Source organism: Rhipicephalus microplus, unplaced genomic scaffold, assembly GCF_043290135.1.
Source record: "Rhipicephalus microplus isolate Deutch F79 unplaced genomic scaffold, USDA_Rmic scaffold_99, whole genome shotgun sequence".
Classification (NCBI taxonomy): Eukaryota; Metazoa; Arthropoda; class Arachnida; order Ixodida; family Ixodidae; genus Rhipicephalus; species Rhipicephalus microplus.
The window spans coordinates 787,501-802,500 of record NW_027464671.1 but is presented as its reverse complement, the minus strand read 5'-3'; the positions used below and the strand labels follow the sequence as shown (position 1 = coordinate 802,500).

General features: G+C 61.5%; 2 non-coding genes across 2 annotated transcripts; both read right to left on the bottom strand.

Annotated features, from left to right (window-relative positions):
• Positions 1 to 220: 220 nt before the first annotated feature.
• LOC142790410 (5.8S ribosomal RNA) lies at positions 221 to 373 on the bottom strand. Its single transcript, XR_012889500.1, has one exon. It is a non-coding gene; the product is annotated as a 5.8S ribosomal RNA (ribosomal RNA).
• Positions 374 to 2,092: 1,719 nt separating this feature from the next.
• On the bottom strand, positions 2,093 to 3,907 carry LOC142790328 (small subunit ribosomal RNA). Its single transcript, XR_012889439.1, has one exon. It is a non-coding gene; the product is annotated as a small subunit ribosomal RNA (ribosomal RNA).
• Between the last annotated feature and the right edge of the window lie 11,093 nt (positions 3,908 to 15,000).

The following is a 15,000-nucleotide window of genomic DNA, read 5'->3' as shown; positions in this document are numbered from 1 at the left end:
TCCTGCGGCGGTCTCAACGAGGTGCCACATCCTCAATGCAGTCGGTCGCCCCCGTTTCGGTTGGGCTCTGGCACGACGGTCGCCACCGTCTCGCCCTTGAGTGGCCGCTGTTGGCGCTCGCTGTGAGGTGTTCAGCGTGCTGTCCGTGTTGCCGACGCGGTCAAAACGAGTCGACGGCTCACGTTCCCTTGTGCGCCGAAGGCTCTCTTGATATGTGATCCGACCCTCAGACAGACGAAGCCAAGGGAAGACCCAAGGCCGCAATGTGCGTTCAAAGAATCAGTGCTCAGTGTGTCCTGCAATTCACACCAAGTCTCGCAGCTGGCTGCGTTCTTCATCGACCCGAGAACCGAGTGATCCACCGCTTAGAGTCGTGAAAAAGTGTTTGTTCAATTCCGTACAGTCAAAACCAAACGTTTCTGGCACTCGGCCAAACAGTGGCCAAGAAGGGCGCTTTTCAGCGCACGCTTGGACTCCAAAACTCTGCCGCGCCTTTTTCGGCTGCCGCAAATCGAGCAAACGGTGTGTTTCGGACGGCGTTTCGCTTCCGCTACTTGCGAGTGCTTTCGTGGTCCACCCCTCTATAAATACTCGGGAGGCGTCGAAGCCGGTTCTCCAAGCCGGACCCGTAGGTATCGTTGTGTGCTCGCTCTCATTGGCCCGCCTAACCAGAAAATGCCTGCGGTACACCCATTTGGATAAGAGTGCACGCAGATGCGGGCCTCGACGGCTACACATTTCCTCGGGCGGCCGCCTCCCGGCCTCCGTGGAGCGCGGGATGCACGGTCCCATCGACAAGCCTCTCCCGTTTTTACCGTGGCGTCGCGGTTCACCACGGCGGGCGGGTCGGTCTCCTCCGCATAAAAAGGGGGACCCCCGCTTTTTGTTCCACGAAATCGCACAAGCTTTTTTCGCATCCACGGTTTGCCACCGCACACCAAAATGCCGATCCGGCTGCTTACTTTAGCCAACAGGTGGAGCCAGGCGCGCCGTACTTGCGCGGCACTTCCCACGTCCACCGAAGTCGGTGCCAAGGACCACTTTCGGCGCCGGAGCCGCGTACGAGCCTACTCGAGGCGGAAGAACGAAGCCAGCAAGGGCCTGGCCGCAAGTGCGTTCAATTGTCGGGACGTCCAAGTCCCTCGTTCTTCCGTGCTTCCTCTTTCGGCAAGTCGTTGCGGCACCTTCCCAAAGCGCGCAGACCCGCTAATCGCGACGAGCGCGACGTGGCCGTGCCGCCTTTCCCTCGGCAGCAAGCAAAACGCCTGGCAACGTCGACGCTCCCCTAACCGCGATCTCGCACCGTGTTTCGTGTGGCGAATTCAAAAGCCGGCCGGCGCTGCTGCAACCATTACGGTCGGTACGCATACGCCGCGGAGGGCGGGACGGTCATCGGAGCGTGCGGTTCCTCCATCGAGTACTGCGCACCTCGGCCGTCGCATCGCCGTGCCATGACCGGCCGCGCGTCAACGCGAACCGGTGCCAGCGAGATCCCTCGCCTGCAAGAACCGACCGGCAGCCTCCGTCACCCGAGGACGCGGAGGCGCTTGCCGCGGACGGCGGGACGGTATGCACTGGTGCACAGCGGACCCGTCACATCGCCAGTTCCTTGACCGACCGCCGACGCTTGTGCCGTTCCTCTCGTACTTGGCAGTCGCCGCGCGATTGTCGGGTCTCGTTCTTGCACGCTCGAACGGTCGGGAGGGCACTCGGCTGGCGTTTCGGGAACGCGCAGCCTCGCCTTCTACCGACGTAACCACGACTCGCCGTTCGCGCTCCGCCGCTCCTGTTTACAGTACTAGGCGGTCCCGCAGCGGTCGGGTCGCGCATTTCGAGCGCTTCGAGCCACGGTGCAGTGGCGGGTCGAAAGCCGACCTATGAGTGCGTTGCGCCGTTTGTACCCGCGTCCGCCACCTGGCCGACCGTCCAAGGTCGCGGTGTTGGCGTCCGCTGGGCGCAACAATTTGTCACGGGGTGCCGCTCCACATTCAGGCAGCCCCGTGGGGAAAAGCCGACCCCGCGTCCAAACGGGGTCAGCGGCAGAAAGTGTCGGGCGCAGACGCAGCCGAGGCGCTCACCCTTCACAATCCGTTAATGATCCTTCCGCAGGTTCACCTACGGAAACCTTGTTACGACTTTTACTTCCTCTAAATGATCAAGTTTGGTCATCTTTCCAACAGACCGGCGCAACCGAAAGGCCGCGCCGGACATCGGTCCGAAGACCTCACTAAATCATTCAATCGGTAGTAGCGACGGGCGGTGTGTACAAAGGGCAGGGACGTAATCAACGCGAGCTTATGACTCGCGCTTACTGGGAATTCCTCGTTCAAGGGGAACAATTGCAAGCCCCTATCCCAATCACGAAAGAAGTTCCACGGGTTACCCAGTCTTTTCAGACAGGGATAAAGACACGCTGCTTCCTTCAGTGTAGCGCGCGTGCGGCCCCGGACATCTAAGGGCATCACAGACCTGTTATTGCTCTGTTTCGTGCGGCTAGGAGCCGCTTGTCCCTCTAAGAAGGTTGTAAGGTGCTGGGAACCCCGCACCTATTTAATAGGCTAGAGTCTCGTTCGTTATCGGAATTAACCAGACAAATCGCTCCACCAACTAAGAACGGCCATGCACCACCATCCACCGAATCAAGAAAGAGCTCTCAATCTGTCAATCCTCCCAGTGTCCGGGCCGGGTAAGTTTTCCCGTGTTGAGTCAAATTAAGCCGCAGGCTCCACTCCTGGTGGTGCCCTTCCGTCAATTCCTTTAAGTTTCAGCTTTGCAACCATACTTCCCCCGGAACCCAAATACTTTGGTTTCCCGGAAGCTGCCCGCCGAGTCATTTGAGTAACTCAGGCGGATCGCTGGTTGGCATCGTTTATGGTCAGAACTAGGGCGGTATCTGATCGCCTTCGAACCTCTGACTTTCGTTCTTGATCAATGAAAACATTCTTGGCAAATGCTTTCGCAGTAGTTCGTCTTGCGACGGTCCAAGAATTTCACCTCTAGCGCCGCAATACGAATGCCCCCGTCCGTCCCTCTTAATCATTACCTCGTATTCCAAAAACCAACAGAACAGAAACGAGGTCTTGTTCTATTATTCCATGCAAGTTTATTCAGGCGACTCGCCTGCGTTGAGCACTCTAATTTTTTCAAAGTAAAAGCACCGGCCATCTCGAGGCACACAATGAAGTGCACCAAGAAAGAACCGGCATGATGTTCAGTCCGAGCCGTCGCATCGGGTAGATGCACTACTCGTCTGGAACTGAGATCCAACTACGAGCTTTTTAACCGCAGCAGCTTTAGTATACGCTATTGGAGCTGGAATTACCGCGGCTGCTGGCACCAGACTTGCCCTCCAATTGATCCTCGTTAAAGGATTTAGAGTGTACTCATTTCAATTACGGGGCCTCAAAAGAGTCCCGTATTGTTATTTTTCGTCACTACCTCCCCGTGCCGGGAGTGGGTAATTTGCGCGCCTGCTGCCTTCCTTGGATGTGGTAGCCGTTTCTCAGGCTCCCTCTCCGGAATCGAACCCTGATTCTCCGTTACCCGTAACAACCATGGTAAGCAAGTAACCTACCATCGAAAGTTGATAAGGCAGACACTTGAAAGAAACGTCGCCGGCTCGTGGCCATGCGATCAGCACAAAGTTATCCAGAGTCACCACACAATACGGGCCGAAACCCGATCGATCTTGGTCTAATAAAAGCACCCGTTACCCAAAGGGCTCCAGGCTCACTGCATGTATTAGCTCTAGAATTGCCACAGTTATCCAAGTAGGAAGAAACGATCTAAGGAACCATAACTGATTTAATGAGCCATTCGCGGTTTCGCCTTATTTCGGCATGTACTTAGACATGCATGGCTTAATCTTTGAGACAAGCATATGATTACTGGCAGGATCAACCAGGTAATCGTTCGACTGCGCGTCCGTCCTCGCCTTCGGCGGGCCGGACGCAGTCTGTGTGCGGCGGAGGCCACCTTCAGGCGCCCCAACACGCTTATTTTGCACTCCGAGATGACGGCGTTCGAGCTCGCTACGGCACAACCTTCCCGAAAGACGAGTGGGAGCCGTGCGGCAAGAAGCACGTTCATGCTCGCTCTTTTTCGTTGCATCGACTCGGTCGCGCCATGCGGGTTGCCCAAGCCCGCTGCACTGTCGGTGGACCGGCCGGAACTAGCAACGGAGCCGAGACCGCAAAGCCGCCAGACGACGGGTCACGCCCGCGTCTTCGGCGCTTTCGCATCTGAATCGCCCGAGGACGACACGGAACACACCTCGATATCGTGGTAAAACGGCACCGTCCGACAACCAGCCCCTAACGCATCAAGCTGATGAGGCTGCAGACGACTGCCGTGGATTCCCCTGGAGCAGACCCGAGGACACGCTTGACGAGGCCGAAGCCCGCCGCATATCAGACACCCGGTCGCTTTCGCGTACGCCGCTCACGAGAACCCCCACATAATAGCAGCGATAAGTACCCAGACCTCCTTGGGCACTAATACGAGCGTACTCGAGAAAATTTCACCGCGGGTGTGCCCCGAAACGTGTGGCACGTTGAGCGTGCCACAAGTCTACGTCGCTCTCAAACCCGCCGAGGTCGTAGAATTTGCGACCCTACTCACGAAATTGCCACCGAGGATACGGCCGCAAACGTACCGCACCTTGGGTAGGCCACGAGTTTGTGCAACACTACGCTGACGGCACAGCACCGAGGTCGTGCGCGCACGCACGGGAAAATTCCGCCGCGGTTTCTGCCGAAAACGTGAGGCACCACGACTCTCCGCAAGTTCGCGTCGACTGCGAAAGACCGAAGTCGTGAACGACGTGTCCGCTACTCGCCGCCGACACGCTGGACACCAAACGTACAACGAATCGACGGCGTCGTAGAGGCCCACGACGCGGTTTTCCTTAACGACGTCTCGGCGTGGCACCGACAGGTTAGAACGGCCGACCAACGTTCCCTGTCCGCCGTTCGGCTCAGTCGAAGGGCTCGGCGACTTCGGCAACGCTGCGAAGCCGCACGGTGACGCACGCCATGTCCCCATTTTTTTTTTCTTTCTGCGTCTGCCGGGGTGCCCCTATAATAGCAGCGATAAGCACCCAGACCGCCGTGGGTCGCTCGCCCCGGCTGACGTGGTTTTTCGTACTCCTGCGGCGGTCGCCGTCAAGCACGTCCAAATACGCTACTTTCGTGGGCGCATTCACGCTCTTTCGCTTCGCCGGAGTGCCAGCACTCACTCTGCCAAAAACGGCGAACATCCGAGCGGCGGTTCCCACTTTTGCGTCGGCGTCGCAAACCCCGCCCCGGCAGACGAGGTTTGCCGTACTCGTGCGACGGTGGCCGGCGGGCACGTCGAAAGACGCCGATATCGTGCGCGAATTGGCGCACCTTGGCTTCACCGGAGTGCCGCCACTGACTCCTCCAAAAACGGCGAAGATCCGAGCGGCGCTTCCCACTTTCGCATCGGCGTCCCGAACTCCGCCCCGGCTGACGCGGTTTACCGTACTCGTGCGACGGTCGCCGGCGAGCACGTGGAAAGACGCCGATATCGTGCCCGAATCGGCTCCGTTCGGCTTCGCCGGAGTGCCAGCACTGGCTCGGCGAAAGACGACGAACATCCGAGCGACGGTTCTCACTATTGCGTACGCGTCGCAAACCCCGCCCCGGCAGACGCACTTTGCCGTACTCGTGCGACGGTCGCCGGCGAGCACGTAGAAAGACGCCGATATCGTGCCGGAATCGGCCCCGTTTGGCTTCGCCGGAGTGCCAGCACTCACTCGGCCACAAACGGCGAACATCCGAGCGGCGGTTCCCACTTAGCCGTCGGCGTCCCGAACTCCGCCCCGGCAGACGCGGTTGCCGAGCTCGTGCGACTAGCGACCGCGAAGCCGTCTCGCGACGCCGCTTTCGTGCGCGGCTCCCACTGCGACCTGGGTCACCCGAGGTCGACGAGCAAAAAAGAATGTCGAAAAAAAAATTTTTTTTTTTTGCGTCTGCCGGGGTGCCCCTATAATAGCAGCGATAAGCACCCAGACCGCCATGGGTCGCTCGCCCCGGCTGACGTGGTTTTTCGTTTTCCTGCGGTGGTCGTCGTCAAGCACGTCCAAACACGCCACTTTCGTGGGCGCATTCGCGCTCTTTCGCTTCGCCGGAGTGCCAGCACTCACTCTGCCAAAAACGGCGAACATCCTAGTGGCGGTTCCCACTTTTGCGTCGGCGTCGCCAACCCCGCCCCGGCATACGCGGTTTGCCGTACTCGTGCGGCGGTGGCCGGCGGGCACGTCGAAAGACACCGATATCGTGCGCGAGTCGATGCTTCTTGGTCTCGCAGGAGGGCCGCCACTCACTCCTGCAAAAACGGCGAAGATCCGAGCGGCGCTTCCCACTTTTTCGTCGGCGTCGCAAACCTCGCCCCGGCAGACGCGCTTTGCCGTACTCGTGCGACGGTCGCCGGCGAGCACGTCGAAATACGCCGATATCGTGCCCGAATCGGCCCCGTTTCGCTTCGCCGGAGTGCCAGCACTCGCTCGGCCAAAGACGACGAACATCCGAGCGACGGTTCCCACTATTGCGTACGCGTCGCAAACCCCGCCCCGGCAGACGCGGTTTGCCGTACTCGTGCGGCGGTGGCCGGCGGGCACGTCGAAAGACGCCGATATCGTGCACGAATTGGCGCTCGATGGCTTCACCGGAGTGCCAGCACTCACTCGGCCAAAAACGGCGAACATCCGAGCAGCGGTACCCACTTAGCCGTCGGCATCCCGAACTCCGCGCCGGCTGACGCGGTTGCCGAGCTCGTGCGACTAGCGACCGCGAACGCGTCTCGCGACGCCGCTTTCGTGCGCGGCTCCCATTGCGACCTGGGTTACCCGAGCTCGACCAGCAAAAAAGAAGGTCGAAAAAAAATTTTTTTTTTTCTGCGTCTGCCGGGGTGCCCCTATAATAGCAGCGATAAGCACCCAGACCGCCGTGGGTCGCTCGCCCCGGCTGACGTGGTTTTTCGTACTCCTGCAGCGGTCGCCGTCAAGCACGTCCAAATACGCCACTTTCGTGGGCGCATTCGCGCTCTTTCGCGTCGCCGGAGTGCCAGCACTCACTCTGCCAAAAACGGCCAACATCCGAGCGGCGGTTCCCACTTTTGCGTCGGCGTCGTAAACCCCGCCCCGGCAGACGCGGTTTGCCCTACTCGTGCGACGGTCGCCGGCGAGCGCGTCGAAAGACGCCGATATCGTGCGCTAATTGGCGCTCCTTGGCTTCTCCGGAGTGCCGCCACTCACTCCTCCAAAAACGGCGAAGATCCGAGCGGCGTTCTCCACTTTCGCATCGGCGTCCCGAACTCCGCCCGGGCTGACGCGGTTTACCGTACTCGTGCGACGGTCGCCGGCGGGCACGTCGAAAGACGCCGATATCGTGCCGTAATCGGCCCCATTTGGCTTCGCCCGAGTGCCAGCACTCACTCGGCCAAAAACGGCGAACATCCGAGCAGCGTTTCCCACTTTCGCATCGGCGTCCCGAAGCCCGCCCCGGCAGACGCGGTTTGCCCTACTCGAGCGACGGTCGCCGGCGATCACGTCGAAAGGCGCCGAATTCGTGCACGAATCGATGCTTCTTGGTCTCGCAGGAGGGCCGCCACTCACTCCTGCAAAAACGGCGAAGATCCGAGTTGCGCTTCCCACTTTTTCGTCGGCGTCCCGAACTACGCCCCGGCTGACGCGGTTTACCGTACTCGTGCGACGGTCGCCGGCGGTCACTTCAAAATACGCCGATTTCGTGGGCGCATTCACGCTGTTTCGCTTCCCCGGAGTGCCAACACTCACTCTGCCGAAAGCGGCGATCATCCGAGCGGCGGTTCCCACTTTTGCGTCGGCTTCGCAAACGGCGCCCCGGCAGACGCGCTCGTGCGACGTACTCGTGCGACGGTCGCCGGCGAGCACGTCGAAAGACGCCGATATCGTGCTCGAATCGACCCCGTTTCGCTTCGCCGGAGTGCTGCCAGTCACGGCGCAGAAAACGGCGAACAAGTGTTTTTTTTTTTTCCTAGAATTTGTGTTATAGAAGGCACATTTGATATCGGACGATAATTTTCAACTTTATCACGCGCACCGATTTTCGTGTAGAGGTTTGCAAATTTATGGGAATTTCTCCACTTGGAATAATGCGATTTAGTAGTACTACGAGAACTTCATGGATGTACTCAAGGGTACGGGGCAAGTCAGTTACGTCAACACCTGCAGATTATTTACACTTCAAACTGAAAATTGTTGGTTGTGAGTCCTCGTGTGATATTAAAGGCCGATTCGCTAACACATAGAACAAAGAAAGAAAGGAAGAAAAAACGCCCGCGCTCGCTCAAGAAACCTGGGTTCGCAACAAGTGGCAACAACAAGCAACCGAGCGAGTGCGCCAAAACCCGTGGCGGCCGAACAAACGCGAAGTCCCAACCGCGTCAGCCGGGGCGGCACGGGACAGGAAAAATCACTTCAGCCGGGGCGGCGGGGCACCGAATAAACCTCGTCACCTCGTCGCAGGATAAAAGAGGAAACAAAAAGTCTAAACAGCGTCTGCTGGAGCGAATGCGTAATAAAACAACAACAACAACAAAAAAAAAAACACCCGCGCTCAAGAAGTCTGCAATCACCACAAAAGGCGACTGTGACCGAGCAGCGTCAGCCGGGGCCGTGCGGAAACGGAAAAACCGCGACTACCGGGGCGTCGAGGCACCGAAAAATCCACTTCAGCCGCGGCGAAAAAAAAAACAAAAAGAAAGACGGAGGGGGGGGGGGGGAACCACGTCTGCCGGGGCGAAGGAAAAAAAAAACGCGTCTGCCGGGGCGAGCCCGGGTGCGGCACCACCGGGAAAACTGTGGCAAACAGACATGGCGATCGAGTGAGTGGGCCGCCAGCCAGGCTCAGCCAAAAAGTGCAAAGTCCGAACTGCGTCAGCCGGGGCGGCAAAAACCGCGTCAGCCGGGGCGGCGCAAAAAACCGCGTCTGCCGGGGCGGCACGAAACCGCGTCAGCCGGGGCGGCGCGAAAACTGCGTCAGCCGGGGCGAAAGAAAAAAAAAAAACGCGTCTGCCGGGGCAAGCCCGGGTGCGGCACCACCGGGAAAACTGTGGCAAACAGACATGGCGATCGAGTGAGTGGGCCGCCAGCCAGGCACAGCCGAAAAGTGCAAAGTCCGAACCGTGTCAGCCGGGGCGGCAAAAACCGCGTCAGCCGGGGCGGCGCGAAAACCGCGTCTGCCGGGGCGGCGCGAAAACTGCGTCAGCCGGGGCGAGCCCGGGTGCGGCACCACCGGGAAAACTGTGGCTAACAGACATGGCGATCGAGTGAGTGGGCCACCAGCCAGGCTCAGCCGAAAAGTGCTAAGTCCGAACTGCGTCAGCCGGGGCGGCAAAAACCGCGTCAGCCGGGGCGGCAAAAACCGCGTCAGCCGGGGCGGCGCAAAAACCGCGTCTGCCGGGGCGGCACGAAACCGCGTCAGCCGGGGCGGCGCGAAAACTGCGTCAGCCGGGGCGAGCCCGGGTGCGGCACCACCGGGAAAACTGTGGCAAACAGACATGGCGATCGAGTGAGTGGGCCGCCAGCCAGGCTCAGCCAAAAAGTGCCAAGTCCGAACTGCGTCAGCCGGGGCGGCAAAAAACCGCGTCAGCCGGGGCGGCGCAAAAAACCGCGTCTGCCGGGGCGGCGCGAAAACCGCGTCTGCCGGGGCGGCGCGAAAACTGCGTCAGCCGGGGCGAAAGAAAAAAAAACGCGTCTGCCGGGGCGAGCCCGGGTGCGGCACCACCGGGAAAACTGTGGCAAACAGACATGGCGATCGAGTGAGTGGGCCGCCAGCCAGGCACAGCCGAAAAGTGCCAAGTCCGAACTGCGTCTGCCGGGGCGGCACGAAACCGCGTCAGCCGGGGCGGCGCGAAAACTGCGTCAGCCGGGGCGAAAGAAAAAAAAAACGCGTCTGCCGGGGCGAGCCCGGGTGCGGCACCACCGGGAAAACTGTGGCAAACAGACATGGCGATCGAGTGAGTGGGCCGCCAGCCAGGCTCAGCCAAAAAGTGCAAAGTCCGAACTGCGTCAGCCGGGGCGGCAAAAACCGCGTCAGCCGGGGCGGCGCAAAAAACCGCGTCTGCCGGGGCGGCACGAAACCGCGTCAGCCGGGGTGGCGCGAAAACTGCGTCAGCCGGGGCGAAAGAAAAAAAAAAACGCGTCTGCCGGGGCAAGCCCGGGTGCGGCACCACCGGGAAAACTGTGGCAAACAGACATGGCGATCGAGTGAGTGGGCCGCCAGCCAGGCACAGCCGAAAAGTGCAAAGTCCGAACCGTGTCAGCCGGGGCGACGCAAAAACCGCGTCAGCCGGGGCGGCGCGAAAACCGCGTCAGCCGGGGCGGCACGAAACCGCGTCAGCCGGGGCGGCGCGAAAACTGCGTCAGCCGGGGCGGCGCGAAAACCTCGTCAGCCGGGGCGAGCGAAAAGGGGGGGGGGGAACCACGTCTGCCGGGGCGAAAGAAAAAAAAAACGCGTCTGCCGGGGCGAGCCCGGGTGCGGCACCACCGGGAAGACTGTGGCAAACAGACATGGCGATCGAGTGAGTGGGCCGCCAGCCAGGCTCAGCCCAAAAAGTGCTAAGTCCGAACTGCGTCAGCCGGGGCGGCAAAAACCGCGTCAGCCGGGGCGGCGCGAAAACCGCGTCTGCCGGGGCGGCGCGAAAACTGCGTCAGCCGGGGCGAGCCCGGGTGCGGCACCACCGGGAAAACTGTGGCTAACAGACATGGCGATCGAGTGAGTGGGCCACCAGCCAGGCTCAGCCAAAAAGTGCTAAGTCCGAACTGCGTCAGCCGGGGCGGCAAAAACCGCGTCAGCCGGGGCGGCAAAAACCGCGTCAGCCGGGGCGGCGCAAAAACCGCGTCTGCCGGGGCGGCACGAAACCGCGTCAGCCGGGGCGGCGCGAAAACTGCGTCAGCCGGGGCGAGCCCGGGTGCGGCACCACCGGGAAAACTGTGGCAAACAGACATGGCGATCGAGTGAGTGGGCCGCCAGCCAGGCTCAGCCAAAAAGTGCCAAGTCCGAACTGCGTCAGCCGGGGCGGCAAAAAACCGCGTCAGCCGGGGCGGCGCAAACAACCGCGTCTGCCGGGGCGGCGCGAAACCGCGTCAGCCGGGGCGGCGCGAAAACTGCGTCAGCCGGGGCGGCGCGAAAACCTCGTCAGCCGGGGCGAGCGAAAAGGGGGGGGGGAACCACGTCTGCCGGGGCGAAAGAAAAAAAAAACGCGTCTGCCGGGGCGAGCCCGGGTGCGGCACCACCGGGAAGACTGTGGCAAACAGACATGGCGATCGAGTGAGTGGGCCGCCAGCCAGGCTCAGCCCAAAAAGTGCTAAGTCCGAACTGCGTCAGCCGGGGCGGCAAAAACCGCGTCAGCCGGGGCGGCGCGAAAACCGCGTCTGCCGGGGCGGCGCGAAAACTGCGTCAGCCGGGGCGAGCCCGGGTGCGGCACCACCGGGAAAACTGTGGCTAACAGACATGGCGATCGAGTGAGTGGGCCACCAGCCAGGCTCAGCCAAAAAGTGCTAAGTCCGAACTGCGTCAGCCGGGGCGGCAAAAACCGCGTCAGCCGGGGCGGCAAAAACCGCGTCAGCCGGGGCGGCGCAAAAACCGCGTCTGCCGGGGCGGCACGAAACCGCGTCAGCCGGGGCGGCGCGAAAACTGCGTCAGCCGGGGCGAGCCCGGGTGCGGCACCACCGGGAAAACTGTGGCAAACAGACATGGCGATCGAGTGAGTGGGCCGCCAGCCAGGCTCAGCCAAAAAGTGCCAAGTCCGAACTGCGTCAGCCGGGGCGGCAAAAAACCGCGTCAGCCGGGGCGGCGCAAAAAACCGCGTCTGCCGGGGCGGCGCGAAAACCGCGTCTGCCGGGGCGGCGCGAAAACTGCGTCAGCCGGGGCGAAAGAAAAAAAAAACGCGTCTGCCGGGGCGAGCCCGGGTGCGGCACCACCGGGAAAACTGTGGCAAACAGACATGGCGATCGAGTGAGTGGGCCGCCAGCCAGGCACAGCCGAAAAGTGCCAAGTCCGAACTGCGTCTGCCGGGGCGGCACGAAACCGCGTCAGCCGGGGCGGCGCGAAAACTGCGTCAGCCGGGGCGAAAGAAAAAAAAACGCGTCTGCCGGGGCGAGCCCGGGTGCGGCACCACCGGGAAAACTGTGGCAAACAGACATGGCGATCGAGTGAGTGGGCCGCCAGCCAGGCTCAGCCAAAAAGTGCAAAGTCCGAACTGCGTCAGCCGGGGCGGCAAAAACCGCGTCAGCCGGGGCGGCGCAAAAAACCGCGTCTGCCGGGGCGGCACGAAACCGCGTCAGCCGGGGCGGCGCGAAAACTGCGTCAGCCGGGGCGAAAGAAAAAAAAAAACGCGTCTGCCGGGGCAAGCCCGGGTGCGGCACCACCGGGAAAACTGTGGCAAACAGACATGGCGATCGAGTGAGTGGGCCGCCAGCCAGGCACAGCCGAAAAGTGCAAAGTCCGAACCGTGTCAGCCGGGGCGACGCAAAAACCGCGTCAGCCGGGGCGGCGCGAAAACCGCGTCAGCCGGGGCGGCACGAAACCGCGTCAGCCGGGGCGGCGCGAAAACTGCGTCAGCCGGGGCGGCGCGAAAACCTCGTCAGCCGGGGCGAGCGAAAAGGGGGGGGGAACCACGTCTGCCGGGGCGAAAGAAAAAAAAAACGCGTCTGCCGGGGCGAGCCCGGGTGCGGCACCACCGGGAAGACTGTGGCAAACAGACATGGCGATCGAGTGAGTGGGCCGCCAGCCAGGCTCAGCCCAAAAAGTGCTAAGTCCGAACTGCGTCAGCCGGGGCGGCAAAAACCGCGTCAGCCGGGGCGGCGCGAAAACCGCGTCTGCCGGGGCGGCGCGAAAACTGCGTCAGCCGGGGCGAGCCCGGGTGCGGCACCACCGGGAAAACTGTGGCTAACAGACATGGCGATCGAGTGAGTGGGCCACCAGCCAGGCTCAGCCAAAAAGTGCTAAGTCCGAACTGCGTCAGCCGGGGCGGCAAAAACCGCGTCAGCCGGGGCGGCAAAAACCGCGTCAGCCGGGGCGGCGCAAAAACCGCGTCTGCCGGGGCGGCACGAAACCGCGTCAGCCGGGGCGGCGCGAAAACTGCGTCAGCCGGGGCGAGCCCGGGTGCGGCACCACCGGGAAAACTGTGGCAAACAGACATGGCGATCGAGTGAGTGGGCCGCCAGCCAGGCTCAGCCAAAAAGTGCCAAGTCCGAACTGCGTCAGCCGGGGCGGCAAAAAACCGCGTCAGCCGGGGCGGCGCAAAAAACCGCGTCTGCCGGGGCGGCGCGAAAACCGCGTCTGCCGGGGCGGCGCGAAAACTGCGTCAGCCGGGGCGAAAGAAAAAAAAACGCGTCTGCCGGGGCGAGCCCGGGTGCGGCACCACCGGGAAAACTGTGGCAAACAGACATGGCGATCGAGTGAGTGGGCCGCCAGCCAGGCACAGCCGAAAAGTGCCAAGTCCGAACTGCGTCTGCCGGGGCGGCCCGAAACCGCGTCAGCCGGGGCGGCGCGAAAACTGCGTCAGCCGGGGCGAAAGAAAAAAAAAACGCGTCTGCCGGGGCGAGCCCGGGTGCGGCACCACCGGGAAAACTGTGGCAAACAGACATGGCGATCGAGTGAGTGGGCCGCCAGCCAGGCACAGCCGAAAAGTGCTAAGTCCGAACTGCGTCTGCCGGGGCGGCACGAAACCGCGTCAGCCGGGGCGGCGCGAAAACCGCGTCTGCCGGGGCGGCACGAAACCGCGTCAGCCGGGGCGGCGCGAAAACTGCGTCAGCCGGGGCGAGCCCGGGTGCAGCACCACCGGGAAAACTGTGGCAAACAGACATGGCGATCGAGTGAGTGGGCCGCCAGCCAGGCACAGCCGAAAAGTGCTAAGTCCGAACTGCGTCAGCCGGGGCGGCAAAAACCGCGTCAGCCGGGGCGGCGCAAAAACCGCGTCTGCCGGGGCGAATGCAAAAAAAACAAAGAAAAAAGCCCGCGCTTAATCAAAAGAAAACAAAGAAAAAAGCTTGCGCTTAATCAAAAGAAAACAAACAAAAAAAGTTCGCGCTTAAGCCTGGCGGTGGAACCACCGGGGCAAACAGACCTGGCGATCGAGTGAGTGGGCCGCCAGCCGGGGTGAGCCAAAAAGTGCAAAGTCCGAACCGCGTCAGCCGGGGCGACGCAAAAACCGCGCCAGCCGGGGCGGCGCGAAAACCGCGTCAGCCGGGGCGGCGCAAAAACTGCGTCAGCCGGGGCGGCACGGAAAAACGAAAACCGCGTCAGCCGGGGCGGCACGGAAAAACGAAAACCGCGTCAGCCGGGGCGACATCAAAATGAGGAAAAAAAAAAAAAACTGCCTTAGGACACCTGCGTACACTTTCATGCGTTTGGGCATATCTCTCTGTAACACGCGCGCCCCTCGTTACGCGCGGCACTCTGTTTTCTCCGACACCCATATTTCGGCGGCATGTGGCACGCGCGCCCGTCCCTACGCACGGCACACCGCAGTGCTTTCTCGATATTTTTCTTTTCCTCCAACACCGTCATCTATAGGCTTTTAGTGACCTGTTGCTCGTGGCACAAGTTCGCTAGCTCTGACACCTCTTGCATGCGCACCGTTTTTGCGCACGGTGCTATGCCGCAAAGCACGGCAGTCGCATGCGTTTCTCTCAGGCACCTCTTTTTTGACACAACGCTGTGGTGCTTAGAAACACACGCGCCGCTTTTGCGCACAGAACTCCACCGTACAGCACGGTAGTCACGTTTGTTCCACACGAACAGCAGTGTGCATCTTGCTACGACACTTTGAAAGCTTTTTCTTCCGAGTCTCGACCGCGCTGTTCCTTTCGTACTTGGCGCGGTTTCGGGACCAGCTTTGTTTTAAACCCCTACTGCGCGCCGTTCCTTTCGTACTTGGCGCGGTTCAGGGTTTGTTTCGAGCCCTTAGCCGCGCTGTTCCCTCCGTACTTGG